The sequence below is a fragment of the Eptatretus burgeri genome, chromosome 8 (genome assembly GCF_056783735.1).
Source record: "Eptatretus burgeri isolate ZD-2024b chromosome 8, Ebu_testis_v1, whole genome shotgun sequence".
Classification (NCBI taxonomy): Eukaryota; Metazoa; Chordata; class Myxini; order Myxiniformes; family Myxinidae; genus Eptatretus; species Eptatretus burgeri.
Genome location: NC_140968.1, coordinates 100,647,927 through 100,661,800, shown reverse-complemented (window position 1 = coordinate 100,661,800; position 13,874 = coordinate 100,647,927). Strand labels below are relative to the sequence as shown.

General features: G+C 43.4%; 1 protein-coding gene across 6 annotated transcripts in view; it reads left to right on the top strand.

Moving 5' to 3' along the window:
• LOC147022400 (uncharacterized) overlaps nt 1-11,936 on the top strand; it is a 112,069-nt gene extending 100,133 nt beyond the window's left edge. For 5 of the 6 annotated variants that reach the window (XR_015061229.1, XR_015061231.1, XR_015061227.1 and 2 more), the window contains 3 exons: nt 2,325-2,428; nt 2,676-2,806; nt 10,221-11,936. The gene's annotated coding sequence lies outside the window, so the exon portion shown is untranslated. Of the gene's footprint in view, nt 1-2,324; nt 2,429-2,675; nt 4,423-10,220 lie in introns of those variants that run through there. The other variant, XM_085893266.1, reaches the window with a different exon arrangement.
• Nucleotides 11,937-13,874: the final 1,938 nt, after the last annotated feature.

The following is a 13,874-nucleotide window of genomic DNA, read 5'->3' as shown; positions in this document are numbered from 1 at the left end:
GAAACTCTCTGGCCATCCTACTTTAACCACGAGGCCTAATCAGGTGAGTGCACATGGCACATTACTGAAACAACACCTTACACAAGGCTACTCAGAATGAGAAAGGTTGCAGATTTGAATTTTAGGGAGAAGAGGGAGATCCTGCCTGTACGAGATCTTCACATTTAGAAGCTTTTTTTTATTCGTCTTTGTACCAAAATAGAGAAATGCCAGAATGATGGAAGACAAAATGTGTGGAGGTAAGATGATACAGAATGGTCACGTTCCTGAGTGTGATGTTCCAGATCTAGTAGGTGGTCGTGCAGCTGGAGCATGCCCACGTGAACCAGGCTGGGAGAAGGTTTGGGCCTTCGGTCTTTAATTTGCACGATATTCTCCTGAGTTGTCAATATTGAGGAGCAGTCTGTAAACCACTTGGTGCCAGGTTCCAGGTTTTCAAGATGTGGCAGGAGATGTTTTGTGGATGCTTTGTCATGATGATTGCCGCTTCCCTGGCTCCTGTTAATTGACACCTCCAGGGATACTTTTTTTTCTGGATTTATATGAGTTTTTCCTCTACTTGAGAGAAGATAGACGAGTTCCAATCTTTGGAAAGCTGAGCTATCTTGGTCGGGGTGAACAAGCTGTCCTACTGGTGAGAGTTCTTCCACATTATATGAAACTGCACCTGGCTATATCTTGAGGGTTGCGTGGTTCATGTCTGAAAGAGATGAAAGCACAAACTTATTATTATTACAAGCAAAGTTATGTGCCCCAGGCGCACTTTTTGTTGTGTTGTCTGGAGCTCTAAATTTTAGCTTATCTGGAATTGAAATTTCAGATAAGGTATTGTCATGATGCACTGTCCGTCTGTCCGTCTACTGTTTTGACTTCTCCAGCCAAACCGCTGGGCCGATCCGGCTGGAATTTGGCAGCAACGTTCTGCAGGTGATTGCAATGGGGATTGCAAAGCTCGTTCTAATCACATGACTTTAAGTAGGTCAAAATGGCTGACTTAGTAAATTTATTCTTCAAGGCTACCAAATTTTGGTCCCGACAACAGGCCAGGGTAGGGATGTTAAAGTGTGGAGGTCATGCCGATCATGTGACCAGAAGTGTGTCAAAATTGGCAACTTAATCAATTATTGGGGAAATCATGTAAATTCCTTCAAAAATATTCCTCTCTCGACCCACCAGCCAGAATGCTACCAAATTTAGGTTACAACATTAGGCCAGGGCCCAGATAAACTACAGGTCTCGTGGTCCTATGTTTTTTTTTTTAATTCTTAGAATGTGGATATGGATATAATTAAGGTGTATTGACATCACTTGCCAGTTGCCAATAATAGTGCACCCAGCCTTGCACAGCCAATCAGCAGCGTCTGTCATTTCCTCCGTCACCAAAGGTGGACGGAGGACATGTTTACCTCCATCACTGAAGGTTGACGGAGGTTAGGTTTACCTCCATCACCAAAGGTGGACGGAGGACATGTTTACCTCCATCACTGAAGGTTGACGGAGGTTAGGTTTACCTCCATCACCAAAGGTGGACGGAGGACATGTTTACCTCCATCACTGAAGGTTGATGGAGGTTAGGTTTACCTCCATCACCAAAGGTGGACGGAGGACATGTTTACCTCCATCACTGAAGGTTGACGGAGGTTAGGTTTACCTCCATCACCAAAGGTGGACGGAGGCTATGTTTTCACCCCTGTCTGTTTGACTGTTTGCCTGTCTGTGAGCACGATATCTCAAAACGTTGTGAACAGATTCAGATGTAACTTGGTGGACAGGTTGGGTGTGTGACAAGGACTAATTGATTCGATTTTGTTGAAGATCTGGATCCAGATTCAGATACGAATATTTTTAAGTGATTCTTCACCATTGAGAGATAGGACCAAAAAGGACATATAACATGATATTTCAAAAAGTTATGGACTGGTTCGGATAAAACTTGGTGGATGAGTTGGTCAGGTGACAAGAACAAGCCAATTAGATTTCGGTTCAGATCCAGATGCAGATCCGACCTATCAGTGGGATACAAAACGTATTCTGTTGAGCCTGGTGGAGGTATCCCCTCTACCGAGTGCCTTTCTAGTTTATTTAATATTATTTTTTCAGGTCTTCGCCTTCGTTGTCCACTTACCTTGTGCTGTCGTCTTAAACTGTCATTTGTGCCAAATTCAATTCCTATGTTTAACGTTGAAGGGTGTGATGCACCTGTTTTGAATTGCCAGTTGATGAAAAATTTCCATGTTTCATTGAACAAGAAATAATGAAATGAAAAGTCTGTGCACATCATGGCGAAAACGTCCACATCTTCACTTTTCTTTATTTAAATCAAGGTATTCCACGTCTGAAGTCCTGTCATTTAACCTTTGCCCTTGACACAAGTCTTCACCTGGTGGAGTTTGACTGTTTTTGAAAAGGAGGGAAAGAGCTCCAAATGGTGAGTTCTCGGTGGATAACATTCCACTTTCACATACCACTGTGTTAATGTGTGGAAAAAATCATGTGAAACATTTAAACTCTCAAAGATTCAGGTCGTACACTTGGACAACTGTTGTGTCTGTACGTATGAAACCATGACTGCTGTCAGGATAGCCTAGATGTACCCGTACTCGCTTTAGAGCTGTCTGTCTGAGGTTTGAAGCTCTGTCCGGCTTTAAACTACCATCCTGGTGTTTCGTGTGCAGGGCGAGGTATGAATGCGTGCGCCATCCCTCGCAAGGACGTTCAACTGGAGGACCCGTGTGCCCAGCATCGGTGCGTTGGTGGACATGAAAGGTCGTTGGTGGACATTAAAGGTGTCTTTCACAAAGAGTTGGTGAGTTATCCTGAACAAATCACAAGTTGCTGATCGACTGTTGAGGAAAGGCAACCGCAAACCGCACAATTGATTCAGTTGCACCGACGCTTTGTCACTCGATCGATTCCAAGGAACTTCAACGAGGAAGAGGCCATTTTGGCACAACCGTGACGACGTCTTAGTACAGTACTCCCCCATTCCTACGACTTCCAGATACTTATCCAACTCGATTTGAAAACGATGCACCACTCTACTGTCACTCCCCTTGCGGGGAAACTATTCCAGACATTCACCACTCTGAGTGAAAGATCTTTGCTTCACTACTGTCCTCACTGTCCTCTTCTTTATTCTTAAACTGTGCCCCTTGTTCTGTTAGTGTCCATTATGCCGAATATTTATTTTGCACTTAATTTGTCGATACCATTCATTATCTTAAACATCTCTGTGAGATCCTTTTGCAGTTGTCACCTCTTTATTTGTCAAAAGTTCTGTATTTTTTAGCCACTCTTCATCGCTGAGTCGAGTCAGGCCCATAATCAATATAGTAGTCCTACGCTGAACCCTCTCGATGGCATCCATGTCCTTCCTGAATTGTGGTGATCAAAAATGCACACAATATTCTAGATGTGGCCCTCACTCAATTTCTATACAATGTTAACACCACCTCTTTTCATTTATAATTGATCCCCCTCCTTATACAGCCTATAACCCTATTTGCTTTACCTATAGCTGCCTGGCACTGTGCTGACTGCTTACCTCCCGTATCTATTACCACCCCCAGATCCTTCTCCTGTGTGACACACTCCAACATTACCCCTTACATCCTGTAATCTCTATTTTCATTATGCTTCACTTGTGCACCTTACATTCACAACTCCCAACAACTTACATTTCCTTTTGTTAAATTGCATCTGCCAAGCTTTTGCCCATCCCGTTCAAGTACACAGACTTTTACGAAGTCTGATCACCAACCACTCTCTGATATCTACCTTCACTTCAAGCTTTGTTTCATCTGTAAATTTGGAATGCCGACTCTTTACCCCCATTATCCAAATCATTGATGTAAATAATGAATAGTAATGGTCCGAGTACTGATCCCTAACGTACCCCGCTACTTACATCCTCCCAGCAAGACATCCTCTCACTCACAGCCACTCTTTGCTTCCTACCACGAAACCAGTTTGCAATTCAATTAGCTACCTGACCAGCCACTCCACTAGCCCTCACCTTGGCTAACAACCTTATCAAATACCTTCTGAAAGTCGAGATAAACTACACCCGCAGCACTTCCCTCATCGTGAGATCTTTCAGGTCGACCAACTAATATCAGTAGATCGGACGCCCAGTTTAACGTCCATCACAGGGACGGCATACACATCAATTAATCACCCCGCCTGTGAAACACCGGGATGACACTTTGTAGTTGGACCAGGATTTGAACCGAGGTTAGCCATCGTTGAGGGGAATGAATATTTTGGGAGATTTCATCCCTCTTTGTTTTTACATTTTTTTTGTAATGTTCTATTTTCCCTTGTTTCTGCAGTTTTTAAAAGAAATACAATGCTTAATGTTTTATCTATTTTGTTATTTTGGAATGGATTAAATCCATGTGTTATTAAATTGGGCTTATGGTACATTCGACCCCTCCCCCCATCAATCCTGGCTTTTGGTTTAGAACACTATGTGGAAACACGGGCTGCGGTGAACCAATTGAAATGGTGCAAAGCTCCTGGAATTTGTGGTATCCATGCTGAACTTTTCAAGGCTGGTGGAAATGCTGCACTCGTGTCGTTGCATGCAGTTTTGTGCTCTGCCTGGAACACAGGCATCAACCCAACTGACTGGAAGAGGGGCCTTGTTGTCCGTCTCTGGAAAGGGAAGGGTGATCGCCAAGACTGCAACAACTACCGAGGGGTGACGCTGCTCTCAGTGCCCGGCAAGGTCTTTGCTCGGATAACACTACGATAGGGTTCACCACCATCTGCTTGAGCACCAGCGTCCAGAGCAGTCAGGCTTTACACCTGAGGTCAACGATTGACCGTGTCCTTGCTCTTCAGGTCCTCACCGAACACAGACGAGAGTTTTGGCAGGGGCTGCTTGCAGCTTATGTTGATCTCTGTAAAGTGTTTGATTCAGTGAATTGGGATGCCTTCTGGAGAATGCTTGGTCTTCGTTGGGTGCCACCAAAACTGATAGATCTGATGTCTGAACTCTTCTCTGGTACTGAGAGTGCTGTGAGATGTAGTGGTACCATCTCTGACTTATTACCTCCGCCACCGAACCTGAAGGAGGTTATGTTTTCACCCCTTTCTGTCTGTTTGCTTGTTAATTGCCGGAATCCTTCAGATTTCGGCAATTATGTTGGTCGGTTGTGTGTGTCATTCTGTGTGTCTGTCTGTCTGTCTGTCTGTTTGTTTGTGTGTTTGTGTGTTTGTTTACCCTGCAGCAGCCACACCATTTCAGCGATCATGACCAAACTGGGTACAGACTTTGGCCATGGTCCAACTTAGACACTTGTCGTTTTGGTGAATTTAGGTCAAAGGTCAAGGTCAAGGTCACCGAAAAACCGAAATTCTTATTTTCGCAATAACGTCCACTAACATGGTCGTATCGACTTCAAACCAAATCCAAAATGTGCATCTTCTAATAATGCATCCAACCATATGTCTCATTGGGGTGATTCTTACCCTTCTTCTTAGCGGTCGGGAGTCGAATGTCAGGGGGGGTCGGGTCAAAAATTTCAAATTGCGATAAAAATGCCATTTCAAGTCCGATTGACTTCCAAGTTATGATCATGACCAAACTAAGTGCTATAACTCATTAAACAGTTGCACTATCGACTTGTAAGAACCAAATTGATTTCCAGGTTTTTTTTTTTAAGAGATCATGGAGATATGACAAAGTTATTCTGGAAATTCCTTCCTCAACGAGCAATTTTTTGTTTGTCTGCCTGTTTGTGTGCAGGATAGCTCAAAAAGTTGTGGACGGATCCAGATTAAATTTTGTGGACAGGTTGGATGTGAGACAAGGACGAACTGATTAGATTTTGGTGAAAATCCGGATCCAGATTCGGCTACCAGAATTTTTAAGTGATTCTTCACCATTGAGAGATCGGGCCAAAACGATATGTAGCACGATATCTCAAAATGTTGCAGAGAGATTTGGATGAAACTTGATGGACATGTTGGGTGTGCGACAAGAAAGAACTGATTCAATTTTGGTGAAGATTCGAATCCGGATCCAGATTTGATAATTTTTAAAGTGATTCTTCACCATTGAGAGACAGGGCCAAAAACGATATAGTACTGTATAGCACGATATTTCAAAAATGTATCGGGCCCGATATGTTCTCGTGGATCAGGCATTACGTGGCGGAGGTGTGTACTCTCCCGAGTGCCCCTCTAGTTTCCAGTTGTTACTGGAGTTCGTCAGGGGTGTGTAATGTCCCCCACACCTTTCAGCACTTGTATGGACTGGATGTCTGGGGAGGGGAGAGATTAAGCTGCGGTGCATCATTTGGGAATGTCAAGATCTCTGACCTTGATTTTGCAGATGATGCAGTCATCTTTGTCAAGACTGGATATCCTTTTGGGGGCTCTCGGGGTGATTAACATGGAGTTGGAGCCGCTGGGATTACGGGCTTTCTGGGTCAAAACGAAGTTCCAGGCTTTCAATGACATCTTGGATGCTGCTATCTTGTCTGTACCTGTTTGTGATGAGGATGTTGAGGTCATGGAGAGATTCATTTACCTTGTCAGTGATATTCATGTCTCTGCTGGCTCTGACCCAGAGGTCAATAGACGTCTGGGTCGGGCCTGGGGAGTCATGGATTCACTGGATAATGGGGTGTGGCGCTGCCGGTAGGTGTGCAGGAGGACGAAAGTCTGAGTCTTCACGTCCTTGGTGCTTCCAGTCTTGCTCTACGGATGTGAGACTTGGACTCTGAGCAGGGATCTGAGATGGAGATTTAATTTCTTTGGTACCAGGTCTCTTCGGAGAATCCTTGGCTATCGCTGGTCGGACTTTATGTCCAATGAGCGGATGCTGAGAGAGTCTCAAATGAGATTTGTCCAGAGGCAAACACCACCTCAATACATCCAGAGACAAAGACCGCCCAGACGTGTCCGGAGTTGAAACCCGCCGGACACATCCAGAGCCAAGCTGTCCAGACACAAACACTGCTCTGACACATGTGAAGACAAACTCCCATCTGGAGACAAAGACAGCCCGGACGCGTCCGGAGACAAACACCATCCAGACATAACTACCGTCCAGATATGGAGAGAGAGAGGAGAGAGAGAGAGAGAGAGAGAGAGGAGAGAGGAGAGAGGAGAGAGGAGAGAGGAGAGAGGAGAGAGGAGAGAGGAGAGAGGAGAGAGGAGAGAGAGAGAGGAGAGAGGAGAGAGGAGAGAGGAGAGAGGAGAGAGGAGAGAGGAGAGAGGAGAGAGGAGAGAGGAGAGAGGAGAGAGGAGAGAGGAGAGATAGATAGATAGATAGATATGGGGAGGTGGGGGTATGGGAGTTAGTAGAAAGAATGTTATGGTTAATTAAAAACACACACACCACCCACCACCCACCACACACCACACACGTTTGGCCGATATCGGCAATTTTTCGGGAATCAGCAGGTTGGAGTCAGTGTGATTACCAACTACAGTGCTTACTGTATGCAACCCAGAAACCTTGAGTAGCTTTCTTTGAAAAGCAATGTTGCATTTATATAGACTTTTCAGGGATATGTTCATAAACATTATTCTTTATACACAGCTGCATGTGACAGGAGGAAAAAAAATTAGCTCGGTAATTTATAAAACACGTAAATATGGCAAACGGCTCAGAAATCTGGTGTTATTTCACAACAACATGCTCAAGGTGATGGAGCATGAACCACTCGCTCAGGGTGATGGAGCATGAACCACTCGCTCAGGGTGACGGAGCACGAACCGCTCGCTCAGGGTGACGGAGCACGAACCGCTCGCTCAGGGTGACGGAGCACAAACCGCTCGCTCAGGGTGACGGAGCACGAACCGCTTGCTCAGGGTGACGGAGCACGAACCGCTTGCTCAGGGTGACGGAGCACGAACCGCTTGCTCAGGGTGACGGAGCACAAACCGATCGCTCAGGGTGACGGAGCACAAACCGATCGCTCAGGGTGACGAAGCACGAACCGCTCGCTCAGGGTGACTGAGCATGAGCCACTCACTCTGAATGACATGGCGTGGCAAAAGCATCCGCAGAAAATGAACAATTCGCTCAGAATGACATTGCGTGTTTCCGCTGTCGACAATGGGTACTCGGCAAGTGGCTTAAGCGCTCATGCAAGCACTCCAATTAAATTGTTGATAAGCCAGGCTGTCACTTTATGCTGAAGGCTGTCACTTTAGCCAGGCTGTTACTTTAGCCAAGCTGTCACTGCATACCATAAAGGATTCCTTTTCCTTTAAAGCCCGTCTTCACCGCGCACGCAGCAGTTAATGAAATAAAATGAATTAATGAAATAAAATGACTATCCACAAAAGAGTTGCAGCTTAATGCAGAACAACCCTGGAAGCATCGCAAAGTTGAATCACCTGTGAAATAAACATTGCAGAAAATTCGCCATTTTGCCTGCTCATCTGTGCACGTGTCACGTGGAACATTGGTTCCGAATCCGCGCAAATATTATATCTTTATTTTAAAACGTCCATTTTTCACCAGATTTGCTTTGATACCCTGGAGAGCACCTCACGAAACCTCTGAAAATACACACAGATCTGACAGACACTATGGTTAGGCAGTCTCTCGGGGAACAGGGCACGAGGTCTTGCAGTGAATGCATTAAATCATACAGCTCAATGAAGCTCGTTAATTTTGTTACGTTCCTAAATTTTTTTGATTAGTTCTCCTAACTGTAGAAAAAGATAAGTTTAATGCTTTGGAAATTTCACATTTTCTTGTATATGTATGGGAGAGGGAACATAGCCTTGGTTGCTTAAAGTAAATAGGTATATCAGCTTCATTATAAGACTCATTATGTTGCTTAACTATCAGATTTCACAACAGATTTCAACACTTAGTTTGGACGATATCCAATCTCAAAAACCAAAATAATATTTCGATGATATACTTTCATTCGTCCGTGTGAGTAGATCGTGGAAAATTGGATCATTTAATGCATGAAATCGCTCCAAGCTCCTAATTTGAAAACTATAGTACTTACAAAACCGATGCACACAACGATTCGTAGCTATGATGAACAGGCATTTGGAATGAGTGATGAAAGTTAATTAAAAACTTTTTCGTTAAGAAATCGTTGCGGCCTCTTCCAAGTCAAGGCATGGTTGAGCAGGCCAAAAAACATGGCGGCTTCAGACCCCAGCGAGGTTACCCTGGAAACGGCTTCAGACCCCAGCCAGGTTACCCTGGAAACATCTTAAGACCCAGAGAGCTAGATGGCCAAGGATCTCCTGATAAAGGATATAATTAAATAAAGCCGTTAATTATCTTCAAAAGGATTGTTTTCATTAACCCAAACACCAAATTTTCACTCGCACTCAGGGCTGGATTTACTTGCTTGTGAGCCCGAGGCCAAACCTTATCAGTGCCCCCCCCCAAAAAAAATTATATATATATATATATATATATATATATATATTGTAATGTAAATAAAAAGAATTACAACAAAATGTAACACATCAATAATTTTTCATCAAGTACATCAAAGTAAATCAAGTTCCATATCATGTACATCTTACACATAGGAATAATAGAAAAATACAATGAAACTGAAGCATAATAAAATTTGCAAGCACAACTATATGAAGTTCAAAATGACATTTTCCTGCTTTTTTCTATGGCAAATTTGTCAATGATACTGTTTGTGTCAAGGGATTGTAGGAGGTCAGATTCAATGCATAGTCATGAAAGTGAGTTTAATCTGGTTTATCCCAAAGTTGATCTCAGGTGATTCTTCACCCTAGAGTAGAGAAAGACTTCTCTCCTTGACAGTTTGTAATGGGGATGGTAAGGAACATTCTTACCAAGATACTAATGTTTGGAAAGGCAGTTGTCAAAATACCATCTTTAGAACTCAACAAAGTGGAAATGTTTGTCACTGACCTGTCAGATTCAGAAGACAAAATGTCTTTAAACTGCAAAAATTCATCTAAAACAGATGCTTCCAGGTCACTGGAATAGGTGCTGACAATGAGTTCCAGTTGAGCTTTGAGGTCATCATAGTTCATACTGTCATACTCTGTTAAAAAGTGAAACAGCTTCTTTATTTCTGAATAGGCATTCACTCTGCGCTCTAATTCATTCCTAAGGCAATCTAATATTGTGTAAAAATTGTCCACCATGAACTTCTGACGTGGATCAAGATAAGTTTCTATCCCAACTGATTGATCAAATAATTTTTTTTTTCTTTTTTGTTCTTTTTGTTGTATCTGTGTAGATAGGCTCAGCGAAAGTCCGAGCCTGATCTTCTATATCATCAAACTGACGCCGTCTCATTTCAGAGATGAAGGAAATCAAACTCTCATACAGATTCACAACTGACAGAAGGTCAGTCTCAACTTTTTGAAGTGATAAGCTGGTTGCATTAAACCTTGTCAAAATCTTATACTATATTACAGTAAGAAGTGCTGTTTCAAATGATTCCGTTTGTTTTCTGAGACCTTCACCTTCAAGCTTTGTAGCCACAGTTTGTCTGCTGAAAGAACACATGTTCTCCAGTGCTGACTTTATCTCATGGTAATGTAAAAACACTGCTTTAACAGCATCAGCCCTTGCACTCCAGCGAGTATCTGATAGGGATTTCAGTACAATCCCTGCAGCTGGTAGTGTGGCTTTCAAGTGATCCCATCTATATGTGGAGGCTGAGAATAAGTTATATAAGGCTTGTAAAAAAACTGAAATATGAAACAGACGCAAGACAACTGCTGGCAGCTGATGTTCCTTCAAGGTTCAAGGAGTGACCTGCACAAGGGACATAATATGCCAGGGGATTCATAACCTTTATTCTGGCTTGGAGACCAGTGTAAATGCCAGACATATTGGCAGCATTGTCATAACTCTGGCCTCTCATGTCTGGCCTCTTATTATCATAATTTCTTTAAAAAAATTTCAAAGAAAAGCTTGGATTTTTTTTTTCTATCATGCCCAAGCCTTTGCAGCTACATGAAGGGTACTATTAAATGAATCCTGACCCTATTCCTTAGTGGGTGTTGGGAAGTGTTTTCGACCCCCACAAAAAACAAAATTGGGGAAAAAAACAAAATGTGATTTCTTCAAAATGCCAACAGCATCAGAACAGCACCTGGCAACACCCGCTTTCACTCCTGGTAGTTTTAAATAACGGTGTTACATTTGCGAATTCTCCCATCCTCCGGTACCTGTCCTGACTCCATTGAACTGTTAAAGATATCCACTAACACCACGCTTATCTGCTCTGCCACCTCCCTCAATACTCTTGCATGTAATTATCTGGGTGATTAAACATGAGCAAAGGGACCGAGTCATTCATGTAGCAATATAAATTTTATTGACAGTTAAATGTTCTTTCGTGTGTGTTCACTGCAGTCTATTTTTGAGGATAAAAAACTCGAAAAACATTTTGCATAAAAGAGTAACAATGTCTCTTCTATTGGAAATGGAGATGGTGACTTGCACACCGAGCATCAAGGGTGGTGTACAGAAACGCTTAAAAATAATAACAACTAAAAGGGCACACGGTACAGCGCATACCTCCACCATGTAATGCCTGACCCACGAGAACATATCGAGCCCAATCGATACATTTTTGAAATATGAGGCCTTGTATCCTTTTTTGGCCCAATCTCTCAATGGTGAAGAATCACTTCAAAAAATAAATAATTCTCGCTTCCAGATCTGGATTCGGATCTTCACCAAAATCCAATCAATTCGTCCTTACTACACACCCAACCTGTCCATAAAGTCTTGTCCGAATCCGTCAACAACTTTTGAGATATCCTGTACACAGACAAACAGACCAAAAGGGGTGAAAACATGACGTCCTTCACCTTCGGTGGTGGAGGTAACAAATACAAGGCACAAGGAGGTGAAATTTGCTGCACATGATGTGTAATGCACACAGTGTAAAAGGAGTGTTCATTTACGTCTGTAGGATGTATAATAAATAAAGAAGATACATATAAGCACACCTGGAACTAGGCCGAGGCTTCAGCCTCTGGCACGCTCACAAGGCTGTATAGGCCGGGGGCCAATGGGACCTACCTTGCACCCCCCCCCCACCTCCCGCGATTAATTTTTCACTGATACCACAGTGTTCATATATATCCCAAGTATCAGAAAAAAGATGTTCCCAGAAAAATAACTCATTCGCATTATGCTTTATTAAGCCGTTTCCATGGCAACCAATCAAAAATAGACGAATCTCACAAAGATCGGCAAAATGTCAATATCTCCGTCAAATATAAACATAAAATCACAAAATTGGTGTCAAATCATAGCTTATATATTTAGGTATTAAAATATATTTTGTGTATGCTAATTAGCTCATTTGCATATTTATTAAATTTGACTTGAAGACAATAACTGCCGTGCCCAAGAGAAATGCACAACGCACAGCACATTCCAATTTCAATTCTAAACTGTGCACCAGTTGAGAGTGTAACTTGCCACCGACACCTAGTGGGCAAAAGGCTATCTTCCCCCTATTGGCCTTTTCGAGCTTTTATTTAAGCTTTTCACTGCGATAGTCTGGGTTCAAAAAGGCTGAATTTGCCAGATCGGTGATATAAATATCACGCAAGTCGGTGAGCTTCATGACTTTCCCTCCAGAGAGTATGTCCTTTTCAACTACATCACACACCATGTCAAAAGCATATTTATGGGCCTTCTCAAGGTGCTGCTGATACAACCTAGCCTCTTCATCATCTCCCCTGCCGCGTTCACTGTCCGAAGTATAGGTTTTTCGGCAACAGGGATGAAATTGGGCCTCTGCCGAAAAAAGGTCAACATTTCTTATCCGAATCAAGTTTTTCATCTTTCTTTGCTTCAGCAGCCTCAACGACAGTCACCCATCCATCAGATTTAAAATTTGTCATCGCCTCTGTCGATCATGTCCCTGAACGTTTGACTGCAATTCTGCCTTCCTTGTTACAGAATATCCAATCAGGACTGAACAAAACAGTTTGTCCATTGGCGGAACCTCTCCGTGATGTTCGGGAACCCCCTGAACACTCTGCTGTCAGTTCTGAGCCGTGAAGACTGTCCAAGTTCCTTGTAAATCGCTGGTAACAAGTTCGATGATATCCATGGTCGTCACTTATTACATCTGGTATTGCTTCACAAGCAGAGAGCATACGGGTCTTACAACCGATTGGCTCAGGCAGTTGCCTAGTACGTATGTTCTTAAGGTACCCGAGTCTCTTTGCCGGATCACTGACGCTTGACAAATAGGTGAATCCATCACTCTTTGCTCCCTCACAATGCAGGATACATATCTGTCTCTTTTTTGCACTGACATCAGTCTGTTCCTGCTTTCTCTTCTGAGGTTTCATCTCCGTGCAACGAATTGGGCCATCAGTGCACTATGTCTGCAAGATACAAATCAAATTGGTTATTCAATGTATTGTTGTATATGACAATAAGAATTATACAATCACAACTAGAAGGAGCAATGCCAAGCTGTAGATTATGATATCACAGCATGCATACCAACACCTCCAGGCTATAGAGCCATACAACCTCACATTCACATCGACGGAAGCGAAAAGTGACAACACACAGACATGCACGCAAAAAAGCCATAACAATATGATCCCCCTTACTGGTAATCGGGGATTATAATTAACATATTGTTGCGAATTCGCGCCCGCCGGCGTGCGGAGGGCCACGTAACTCGGATCGCGGCACGTCGCCCACCGGACGGACAATTCAGTTGTGACCCTCCGGGAACTATCGCCCGGATCCAGTCACGGGTGGGCCTTTCGACTTCACCACAATCGTGCCAATCGGCCACCCGCGTAGGATAGGGTTGTTCGCCAAACTCGACCTACCAAAGTACCCACGCGGATGGTAAACCGAGCGATTGTACCTCGCCGCAGGTCGACTCCGGACATGA